Raw genomic sequence first — 13,108 nt, 5'->3', positions numbered from 1 at the left:
TGGCGTTAAGTTTTCCTTTGGAAAAGATTAAAAATGTCATTAATAATAAAAAGAATAATAAAATTCAGCTCTTACTCTCAGGTATCTATCAAATTTGAAAAGGTTTGTTGGTCGAATTTTGAAAAACAATAAGTAAATTTGAAAAACTAATTAAGTAAATAAGCAATTAATAAATATAGTTAACTGGAAAACAAACCAGTTATATTTATTTCTACCACGAGAAACTGCCATTAGTTAAAAATTGCGTTGTATTTATATTTAAATAGCTTAAGATTGGTATACTTATATAAAATTTTCAAATATAGTTCTTAATATTTGCATAAGAAACCCAGCTTTTTGAGATTATTTTTATTAAAAACTAACTTTGGCAGATGCCAGAGAACAACATTGTGTCACAAATTCTTACAAGGTGTGATCTGTGATTACCAAGGTGTGATCTGTGATTTTCTGTTACCTACTCACTACTTCTCAAAAAAAGGGTCTCGTATCCAGAACTATTATGCAGAGAAGTAATATTTTACTGTTATATTTTACTTTTTCATTTATATTGTTTTTTTTTAGCAAAACCTTAATAACTAAAAAAATATACTAGAAAAATAAAACAAACCATAAAAACTGATAAAAACATAAATTCAGAAAATGATGAATCATACGCATTTTTTCTCAGATATACTTGTGTCTCTACTATTTTGTCTATTATATTATTTATTTTTCTACTTTTAAAATTTTTAGTAGATATCTTATATATCATCTATATCAAAATATATTTTATTATCCGAAAGTTGACATAAATTCAATTCCAAAGACGGTCATCCCGAAACTTTCACCCTCGCTGCAGCGGATTAGTCAGACCAAGCATCATCTGAAACTTTATGGCGGTCTAACAAATTTATGGCTTGATTTATACTTAAGTCTTAATGACGGCATAAATTGGTAAAGATAAAATTGATTACGTAGATAATCGAATCGGTCATTTTGACTTTCATTCTTACATAATTTTCGCTGAGACATTTCCATAAATTGCGCTGTAAAATGTTACGATTTTTTATTGTTTAGGTATATCAATACTCTAGCTATAAAAGGGATGATTTTTGTGTGGTATAAACATAATAATAAAATACAATGTTAAAGCAACTCAAAATGAATACAATTTACTGTAGAGTCTTTGGTGGTTTAATAGAAGATTTTAGCATTATACAAAAATATCCTTCTGTATAAGTCAGTAAGAAATATTTGTTAAAAGTAATAAATTTACATAGAAATAAATACATATTAAAAAGTTTTGGTTAATTCAGGACATACTTTATTTTAAAAAAATCATACATTAATAATATCAAAGAATTTATTATTAATACTTTATTTATCTGTTATATTATTTAGAAAGTTTTTATTTTTATTTCTTATATATTTCCTTTTGTCCTTTTCCCTGTCCATATACCCCGAAATTGGCAAAACTGCAAGCTCATGCAATCGGCATGCTAAACAAAATACAACCCTTCTTTTGAAAAGAATTTAATTAGTTCGAAATGCCTACTCGTGTAAGAACATTTCCGTCCGGTTAAAAATGCTAATGAAAGCCCTTTGGGAACTGACAGGAATCGAATCCATAGGCGTGCTCATCTACATTTTTGCGACCTTATACTAATAGTAGTTTTCTATTGCTAGATATAATTAATTAAATTAAAATTTTGTCTCATAATACGGTTTGAAACTTATATTAATAACAGATTGTTAGGCTTTGAAGAAAAAGATAGAAGAAATAAGCTGAAATATTTGTTAGTGTCAGGTAAGGTTCCTTCTGACTAGATTAAGCCAATATTGTATATACGTATATAAATGTAGATAACATACCATTTGGATTTATAAGTCGAAATACCTAGAAATCTTGTTTGAAAAAAGAACCCGCCACAAATGTATAGACATTACAGAAATATTGTTTTATTTCCATCGGGTTTAAAACACGCTCTACACTATGCGGAGAACTCTTCGAAGCAGGTCAAGGTCGCGTTATGTCGTCCAACTTTGTCGCATTTTGGTTTATTTCCAGTTGTCTTAACCTGAACACTACTCGTGAGGGCGTGGGGAAATTTTCTTGGCGTTTCCTCTTGCCTCGTTCAATTTCGTTTTGTTTTGAGCTATTTCCAAAACGTGGCGGTATCTGTACCCGAGGCAAAGGATTTTTTTTCATAAATCTCAGTGAAATGAGTAAACCTAGACGTTTCTAAAATAGTTGTAGATACAATGATATTTCGTTAATTACAGCTCGTTTTATGTTGATATATATTCCACAAAATTAATATTTGAACAGGCGTTTATAATATGTAAGAACAATATATAGAGAAAATAATAAAAAAGAGCATAATATAATTACATTATTTTTATGATTTAATGTTATTATAATGAATTAGTGCATAATATTGTATGCGATATGTTTGTTTACGGTCTTAATTGATTAATATAAGAGTAGTATTGCTTGATGAGCAATACTGATAACATTATCAATATATCGAGCTGATTAGGAAAATTATTGATTGACCCGATGTCAACAAAAGTATGGTCTACGGACATTTTTAAAAAGCAATGTTTTCTTATTGTTTTTAGAGAAAACTGTAAAAGCAGCCACCACAACGCTTGACCTTGATTGATTCGTGCTATTTCACGAAATAGTACGGTAAATATAAGCCCATGTTATAAAAATTAGTTCACACGATTCCTGAACTAAACCGAGACGGGCTCTGATTGTTTTTATTGTTAATCTTGACCTATTTGGTTCTATTTCAAGAAACGTGGGAATTAACCTTTATAACACTATCTTATATTTGCGTTTACTTCAGAAAGTATTTCCAGAAATGTTTTGCGAAATGTTTTACGAAATATTTCCAGAAATATTTCGTAAATTCAAAAAATATGATAGAGTAAACATATTCAGAGAGAGCTCAATTTTTCCATCAGTAATAATAATTTTAGAGATTTTGCATGTAATTCTTATTTTATGTTTATGGGCTCCTTCTATTGTATTTAATTAATCATTAGAAAAATTTAAATATCTTTTTCAAAAACATAAAATTATTACAATACTATTTTTTTTATTTCTCTTTAGTTCTGCAAATTAATATTAATTAAAAAATGGAAAATTTAATGTAGAATCTAAAAACAAAAAAAATCGGATGAGTACGCTTTGTTTTAATTAATCATTATACTAGTAATGATTTTACATAAAACCAAAAACCAAATTACAGATTAACAATTATTAGCTGATAACCGTTACTTGATCAGGTAAAACCAGAAGGCTGGTAATTATATTTATCTGTAGGTATATATTTTGATTTTTTTGGAAGATTTTAAGTATAGAAAAAAGAATAAGCAATAGCCCTGCATTACTAACATCTATAGATGTTTAAGGAATAGATTTTTTATATTTGATTCGACTAGAAAAGGCTGCTTTATTTTTCGTCTAATAAAATAATCTCTTGGATAACCGATATCTTCTAGCTTTGAGTTGTGTTTTGTGTCTGATCAGTAAATCATGATGTGACTTTTTTTTATTACTTTATAAGAATTACTATTTCAAAAAAACTACTAAAACATTACTCAAAAGAAAAAAAATTATTCGATGCCTTCACAACAATTTCCTTAATGGTTTTAGGGAGGGTTCTAAGGAGTTTTCTTCGATCTTTCAGCCATCTCAAAAATTAATTTCCACGGCGAAACGTCAAGAAAAACTGGCTGGAGTGTAAACGGTAAGCGGATTAATAATTATTACACCAGGACCACTAGGGTGCGATAATTTCGTGACTCATCCGCTGCTGAAGGCTGAAGCCGACCGAACGTTCCGTCATCTGAAGAAATGGGGGCAATGATGCGGTGTCTCGTCATAAATACAATTATTAATAGCTGACTTACCTCCAACTATGATAGATGGGAGGTTGTTGTTTCGTTTCCTAAATGTATTTCGACCAATTAAATTTGTTTCGGCCGATGCACAACGCCAATTCGAGCAAAAACAAGCCGATGTTAGTTTTATCTTGGCTGCGCGATGCTTCCATTTAGTTGAATCCTCTAATTGTATTTTGTTATACTCTAAAAATAATACAATTAATTTATATTTTTTTATCTAAATGGTCTTACTTTATGTCACCTTAAGAAATTTGTCATCAATTAGGTAGTAAATGTTAGTTTGAAGTTGTTAATGTCACTTCGTTCATGCACGAGATTTTTCTTTCATATTTTGCATATAAAACATAGTAGGCGTCAACATAATCAAATGTCAAAATTAACTGTCAAGAGCTAACAATGCCATTTCCCACACAATAATTGTTATTGTCGTATGTAAATTATTGATGACTAGCTGAATAACGGGATATCTTTTCAATTCAATATACAAAAATAAAAATGGATATTTCAGTAATATTCGCATTATCATTAATGCTTTTTACTTCATTATTAGAAAACATCTCTAATAGTCTTATAATAAGCTGCAATTAAATTTAAAATCAATTTAAAATGTTTTGGAACATTCGTCCAAATCACCACGCGCTGCTTGACTTCGAGCGTTTCCATTACAAATATCATCAATTCATTAATTTCTATTTTTGGCAAGTCACTAATCGAGATTAAATGAAACAAAGTAATATTAATAGTTGTCTCCTCATGGGGACGTCCTGTTTTCGTCCTGCCATTCGTTTTACACGTTTATCAGCTTCCGAGTCAATAATCCGTTTTAGGGCGTGTATTCCTTGGTGATTTCTAAGCTCCAAATTCCTAGTATGTTACAAAATATAACACAAAATAGAGTAACATTGGTTATTTAACATTACTTACGATAATTAAAGCAGCGATAGCCTCTAAAAGAAGAATAAAAGAGGTTTTTAATACAATCTATACAACGATAAGTGTTTTTTGTTTGTTAGGCAAACTTGTTTATCAGCAAACCTAACTGCTGACAGTTAGTCTCCGTTGGATTAAACAAAAAATAACTATTTTATTTTGTAGGTTTTCTTGCAGCGGCGAAATACCCATATAATTTGTTTTGGAGAGATAACTTACGATGAGTTCAATAGTCTGAAAAAAATTGTCTTGTGCCAGGTGTTCCAGAGTAAAAGGACGATTTCTGTTTTCTCAATGCTCTTCCCGATGATATATTCAAGATCTACGAAGCTGGAGCCTCTGAGGAAACAATCCCGTGTCCCATATAAAGCCGCACAGCGGCATAGGAAATGAACGTCCATTTTCCCTTCGTTCGGGTTACTGTAGCTTCGGAAAACTTTGCCAAAAAAGATGATTCCAAGTATTCCTGGATGTTCTGCAAGTGATGATGTTGATGATGATTCATATTATTATAGTAATATAAAAACAATATATAAACTTTAGAACTCGCTTTAGAATAAAAACTAAAATAAATGGTGTGTGACTAAAAGTTCTGGCTGTATTTATCGTGGTCCAAACTACTGGAAAACTGAAGCCGAGAATAGCCGCCCCGGTTTCCTGTCGGCGCGACCTGCTGCGGTAACCGTCACAAGTAATTAATTGATTGTATTGTCTGCAAAGTAATTACCTGACTTTCTGCCTCGGCGTTCGTTCCACGTTATAATTCATCCTTCTGTTTCTGGTCAGCGGACAGGCGAACAATGGCTAGGTGCCCGGTAAAAAAGGGCTCTTGCCTTACTGCCCTTTTGCCCGGCCAAATTCGTGTCCACTTCTTGCCATTAATTTCTAATTAAATTTTTTGGTCGCGGCAATTAAATGCGCTCTCGCTTTTATCGCTTTTGTTCTACCGTTTTCAACGAGGAATAGTTTGAAAAAATATTTCTCTGAAAATTTATTGTAGAAGAAAATCAAGACTAAGGTAATTAATCCCCGATTTAAGTATACAGAGTTGGTTATAAAGTTGTGGCACATCAAACTTTATTTTTTTTTAATTAAGCCCCCTGTATATTATAGCATATTTCAATTCTTCCTTTTTTTAAGCAATGATCGTAATAGACAATGTACATAAATTAACGAATTGAAATGTTAAACGAAAATTTTGTTATTTCCAGACTTGATATAATCTCATTTTATACATCTATAAAAAATGGTAACTAATTTGAGGACTAATGTCAAATATTATTAGTATTTAATATTATTAATTAAGTATCGGCAGAATGGCATCGATAAATGAAACTAAACATATCGAAATTAATTAAATCAAATTATTTAAGTGATATTTTCAAAAGTGAAAAACTTGGAAACGGTTGGTTTGAGGTACATTGTATGTTTTGATTTTTGCTTAGAATTGAAGAAAGAATTGATATATGCAATAATATACAGGGGGTTTTATTTAAAAAAATGAAACTTTTATGTGCCACGACTTTATGACCGATTATGTATACTTAAATTTATTACTCACTAATAGATAATTAAAAATCCTATAAATTTTGTATTTAACTTTTTGCGGTACCTCCTATGTTTTACCTAATAATCGAAGGTTTCCATACATAACAGCGACCCTGTATATTATACTGTACATTGGGTGGTTAATTAACTTATACTTGGCTATCTATTGTAACGTTTTTAGTTCGTTACATGTCTTTTTTATATATAATATATGATGTCTGGCCTATCATCACCGGATTCCCTCTCGTTCAGGCCGGATAGTTTATTTGACGCGTAATTTTTACGTTCCCTGGTCGCCAACCCTGTTATCGTTCGACACAACCCTGTTACTATTCTGTGGAGGCGCGCGCTGTCAACATCGCTTCTGTCAACTCTCTCCGTGCTTAACCTCACTTTGATTTGACGCTCTGTTATATCCTAGCTTTTGGAAATGGTGATTATTTAAGTCTTGCTGTATAATTTGAATCAGCTGCTATTTCGAGGCTACAGGTAAAGATGAGTTATTACCTTTTATCGATTCGATATTATTATTGAATATTTTTAGGGTAGAGTTACGGATGGCCCAACTTGTATTTGTATTTTGCTGGCACGTTGGCGTCCCTTTTCTTTTGTCCTCCAGAATGTCACATGGAAGAAAGGACATGTTGTTTATTATTTATTGAGCCCTCGGAAGTATTTCGAGGTAGGGTTATTTTGTTTATTAGACCTTGTTTGGTTTTAAACAAGAGTTTCATATTTTTAGGGTCCAAGATACGGACTGTGTCCAAGGTACGGACTGCGTCCAAGGTATGGACAGTGTCCAAGGTACGGACTGCGTCCAAGGTATGGACTGTGTCCAAGGTACGGACTATTTCCAAGGTACGGACTGTGTCCAAGGTAGTGTCTTGTGTACGGACATTATCTTATGTACGGATGTCCTGTGGACGAGTGTCCCCAGTAAGAACGATTTTTTCTTACATATAAGTGCCACAGCGTGGATGTAGCTTGAGTCCCATGCTGCTTCGTTCCCAGCTGTAAGCTAGTTAGTTACGGCTGTACCAATTTATGGTGTCTCATGCTGGCCTCTTTGGTTGTGTTGGATGGCTGAGTACAGAGATGCGAGACCACCTCACGCTGCTACTGTTTGAAGCAAGATTACATAAAGAACAGCTAAGTGTAGATTTACGTTCTAGTTTTTATGTTTTAGATTTTCTATATTTTCAGTCTTAAACAGTAACGTACATTTTAAATAATATCGTACAGACTATATTTAGTGGTTAGATTATTAAGAACGTTTATGTCAATGCAGTAGTTACAATGTGATTTAGATTTTAGGTTTCATTATATTACGCCTTGTAATAGTATTACTTTCTATAGATATTATTATTGCGCTATATTAACAGATGAATAACGAGACATAGATTCTAGAATCTACAGGTTGCAACATATCAGATTTAACACCGCATAAAATTTAACAATTTAAATAAAGTAATGCTACTTTTCTTATATTTTCTATAACATTACACGCATTGTATTTTTTCATAGTCTTTTCATAGAACATATTTAATATTATTTACATACATAGTTTTACTCAACAAATAACCACTATAATAACTATTAAAATTGTACAATGCTATTTACCATCAGAATTCATCATGAATAAATATAGTCATTAGTTTTAAGTAATATACAACTGTGTTTTCTTTCTCTGTACATGCCTGGCGCCCAATATCTATATATCTTTTGTTAATTATTACTGATTAATTTTCTCTCTAGTGAAATACCTTATCCACGACTGCTCTCCGATGAAAAGCTGCCGTTCGCAGTGGTAGTGGTTTAAAAAAACGCTACACTATTCAATTTGAAAATCAAGACTATTAAACTTGTCTCGAAAATAAAGAGATTACTTACACACTTATTTTTATTAAAGCTGATCGCATTTCCTTCGTTTGCCCCATTTATTTCCTATACAAACTTACCTTTTATCGGACATCATTTCTCTCGCACGTCCACTAGACCATCAATAAAAATTCGGCGCGGCTCCTCTACCAAAATACACACATAAATGTTAAAGGGATAGATTTATCTCGTCCTTTCTATCTTCTCCCTACCGTCGAATTTATCACAAAAAGCGACGTTCGCCAATAATTGCCAATCTATAAAAATTGTTATTTTATCCGGAACTGCATTAACATAAATCTCGTGGGGAGCCATTGTTACGCGATGCTGCTAGCTCGGGCTAAAGAATAGGTGAGCAATTAAAGTGCTATTCTGTTCCACGTGGTTTTGATAAGGATGCAGCGGTGCGTGCACGGGAGCGTGCGTATGAAAGTGAGTGTATGTATGCTTCTGAATCCATCAACTCGAGCATTAAGAAAGGCGATATCGTCGAGGGGTGATGGAAAAACGAGCGGGAAATTATTTTTAGTATTATTTTAAGTTCTAGGACCCGGCCTATGTGTGTATTTAATAGACCTTTCTGGATTTAAAACCCTAATACATTACATCGATAATAACACTAACAGAAAATTAATTTGCCTTAAAAATTAGTTCTCAGCTCCATAATCTTTTTAATATACTACCAATAATAACAATAACACATTTTATGTAGAACATAAAATAGTCACGGAAATGAAAATAGCTCTTTTTTGCATGTAATTTGACATGCGCGGAAAAGTTAGTTTTATATTTTTATCAATTTTATATAAAATAAACCAATTTGCAGCCACTTCTGTGCAAACTAGAAGTGCCATGAAATAGCAAAGTGGAAAAAAAAGAGTGGAAAAAAATAACAAATTTAAATAAAATTAATTTTAAATTTATTATTTTTGTTGTTGTTTAGTATTCTTGGTTTTAAATTAAAAATAATTTTAAATTTAAAATATTTAAATTTCTTTCTAAAATAAGATTTACAACTCATAATATACAAAGTTCCGAATAGAGCGGAGGGTGTACCTTGCAAGGTTTCTGAGTTGTGCACTCAAATTCGATTAAGTAGAAAAAATAACGAAGATGTAGCATTTTTGTTGTGTTTAAGTGACATTTTTATCTAAATTACATACTAAAATACTTAAAAGAACGGGTTGTAAGTAAAAAACTATTGGATGGCTGTTTTTGTGAGCTGTGCATTGAAATATAATTTGGTAGGAAAAAGAACGAAGGTGTGAAGTTAAATTAACATAATCATTCTGAACGACTGCATTCGCACACGGGATTAGGGACGTGTGTCCAACGTGTGCCGAGTAAAATGACACTCTGGGTTTCTCTCCCCTGCGCAGTCTTTCTATAAGCTGACTTAAGGGGTGACCAGTGGTGTACCTATTTTTTTTCTAAAGAAAATAACCAGTACTACCGTATATAGGTATTATATTATATTTTCAAAGTTTTTTACTTTCAGAGATTTAAGTATTTTTAAATTGATAATATGTAGATACGTTTATAATAGTTTTCTTTTTCTTATATATGTAACATTTGCGAACAGAACGGCATCTACTGGCTCGTGTAATATTAGCTATAGAGATAATCTTGATACTTTTTGAATTATGATTTTTTTTCATAATTTTTAGGCCTATGATAGTAATTTATTTTTGTGGTTAATATTTGTTCATATAAATAACAAGCAACTTACGTTTATTCAAATGATTTCAATTATTAATAGTATGTCAAAGGATTTTAGTGATTGCTAGGTACTGATGCTAAAACAATTATGTCAATTCATTAACCTCATTTTTTTAAGCTTTTCATTATCTTCTTGAAAATTTACAAGCTTTGTCTTGGTTATTTGTGAATTCCACGTAATGTTCAATGAAAAGTATAACATTAATACATCTGAAGTCTTCAAAATAGAAAAAGAGTACTTCCATAATCACGGCTTATGGAAGTAATATCAATAATCGACGTTCAAAAAAAGGTTTGATATTTTTTTGATGCAGAATGTAGAATGTTTAGGAGGGGTGTTAATCACTGCGACCTTACAGATCTATTGTGTGTTCCCCATTCTTATATATATATATATATATATATATATATATATATATATATATATATATATATATATATATATATATATATATATATATATATATATATATATATATATATATATATATATATATTATTTAATTTTTTTCTTGGCTTTAGGTCAGGTAAAAATGAGAAAAACGGTTTTTTTTATATTAAATATTTCATTGACGTTTCGACCTGGTAGGGTCTTTATCAAAATTTATTACTAAAAAAAAAATTTATAGTCACATTATGAACGTACTAATTAAAAATAATAGTAATATATATATATATATAAAAATTCTATTTTGTTACCTTGAACGTAGATTGTTTACTTATTACAACATTATCATTTTCATTCTGAAATCAATTTTTATAAGGTGGCGTGAGAGAAAAAAAAATATATAAAAAGCCTACCTTAGCGAAGAAATATATCCAACATTGGTTTCCACACACATAACACAAACATATCAATAAAGTCGTCACAATTTTTGCAAAGAGACATACACATTTAATGGATTTTACAACACTGAATAATATATCTTACTCAGGTTGTTTATATCTATCCTATCATTAACAGAGTGTTGGTTTTTTTGGATAGCAATAGATTCAAGAATTTCTCTTTTTTTGGTGTTATATTCGGTGCCAATTATTTTTTTACTTTCAAAGTCAAAACTGTGATTTTTTTGGATTTCATGCAAAGTTAGGGCTGTTTTATTTTTCTTGTCGTATTTATGACCTTTTAAACGGTTTACAAGATACTGACTGGTTTGTCCTATATAAACTCCACTGCAATTTTTGCAGGGTATTTCGTAAATTAGATTGCTTTTTTTGTTTTTCGGTGTTTTTGTCTTGAGCCTTGAAAAATTACTCGCCAATAAATTGTGTGATTTGTGACATACATTGAGATTATAACTACCAAGTAAATGTTTTATTTGTTGTGACAGTCCGTTCACAAAAGGGATAGAAATGTATTTTTTATTGTCCTTATTTATAGGTTTACTATGTTGGTGTGAGTTGTAAAATTTGCGAATTCGTTTTTTAAAAATGTTATTAATTATGTCATGTGGGTAGCTATTTAATTTAAGAGCATCCTTAGCTTTAATTATCGCGTTTTGTCGATATTCTGGGTCCGATATTCTGGTTTCTTCGCTAAGGTAGGCTTTTTATATATATTTTTTTTTCTCTCACGCCACCTTATAAAAATAGATTTCAGAATGAAATTGATAATGTTGTAATAAGTAAACAATCTACGTTCAAGGTAACAAAATAGAATTTTTATATATATATATTACTATTATTTTTAATTAGTACGTTCATAATGTGACTATAAATTTTTTTTTTAGTAATAAATTTTGATAAAGACCCTACCAGATCGAAACGTCAATGAAATATTTAATATAAAAAAAACCGTTTTTCTCATTTTTACCTCACCTAAAGCCAAGAAAAAAATTAAATAAAATATATATTGTGAGGTCAAAGAAAAGAAAGAATAATATATATATATATATATATATATATATATATATATATATATATATATATATATATATATATATATATATATATATATATATATATATATATATATAAAGATAACTCATCATACAGCCTCAGGGCTTTAACAAAAGCCAGTATCTGTGACGGCTCCAGGGAGGCCAACTCTCCATCCTCGACATTAACCGTATCAAAGTTTATGGCATACACGGTTGTCGTCTCGGCGCACTCAGTGATAAGGTGTTCTGGTGTTTCCCCATTTTCCCCACGGAATCTGCATTTCCCGTTGATTCTCAGCTTCAATCTATTGAGGTGTTCGTTGAGGAGACAGTTGTTAGAAACCCCGTGACAATCCAAACATTGCTTTTACATAAGTCAAAGAAAATCTTTGATTTTTCTCGGTCGTGAGTTTTGAGGAACTTTTTCGAGTGTCTTAGACCGTTGGAGGATTCCCATTCCAGGTCCTCCGGGTTCTTCAGTTTCGGTTTATGTTGGTTTCCATTCCAGTTCTGGTGCAGTTAGTTTTTTTGAAGTGTCATGTATTTCATGAACAGTCACATAAAATATCAAGAGTTTTAGATTCTATTTGGTAATTAAGACAGCGACGCAAGCACAAAAGAAGAATTGACCTCCATGCGGGTATCTTTTAAATCGAGAAATTATCCCTATAGGTAAAGCGGGAGCCGATGTACAGCTGGTTCCAATAAAAATGAATACGACTCTTTACACATTTTTTTCGAATATTTGGGCAGTGTATATTTATGTGTCAAGTATTTTGATATGTTAAGGTTATTGTGACATTGTATAAAACAACTTTGCTTTTGACTAAGTGGCAAATAAATTTTTCAGAACGTCAGCATGACATGAATAGAGAAATGGGGGACTGGTATCATAGAATATATACTGCCCGAAATAATAAAAATATGTTTTATATCGTACTCAATTTTATTGGAACCAGCTGTACAATGAAACGAGAGAGGGAGCCCTTTCAGACAACCCGATAGATCACCGAAGTTAAACGACGTAAGGCGATACTAGTGAATGGACGGGTGACGGTCTGGAAACTCTGTCGTGCTGTTGTTCCATGGCAAGAGTGTAAAATCTATTGACACACACTGCTCCTTCATGCCGGTTAGAGGCCGGATAAGATCGTATATCTCGTGAGTAACAGTTGATATAGACACCCGCCAAGTCGGTAGGCCATTGACCATGAAATGGCCGATAACCGCGGTTCGGATTCGGCGTAAACAAAGTA

General features: G+C 31.5%; 1 protein-coding gene across 1 annotated transcript in view; it reads left to right on the top strand.

Moving 5' to 3' along the window:
• Nucleotides 1–13,108, top strand: part of LOC115885533 (zinc finger E-box-binding homeobox protein zag-1) — a 680,770-nt gene that overhangs the window by 337,221 nt on the left and 330,441 nt on the right. The window lies entirely within an intron of this gene.

This window comes from Sitophilus oryzae, unplaced genomic scaffold (genome assembly GCF_002938485.1).
Source record: "Sitophilus oryzae breed Bouriz unplaced genomic scaffold, Soryzae_2.0 scaffold_396_pilon_pilon, whole genome shotgun sequence".
In the NCBI taxonomy this organism is placed as follows: domain Eukaryota; kingdom Metazoa; phylum Arthropoda; class Insecta; order Coleoptera; family Curculionidae; genus Sitophilus; species Sitophilus oryzae.
The sequence above is the reverse complement of the archived record's forward strand: the minus strand, read 5'-3'. Positions and strand labels throughout refer to the sequence as shown.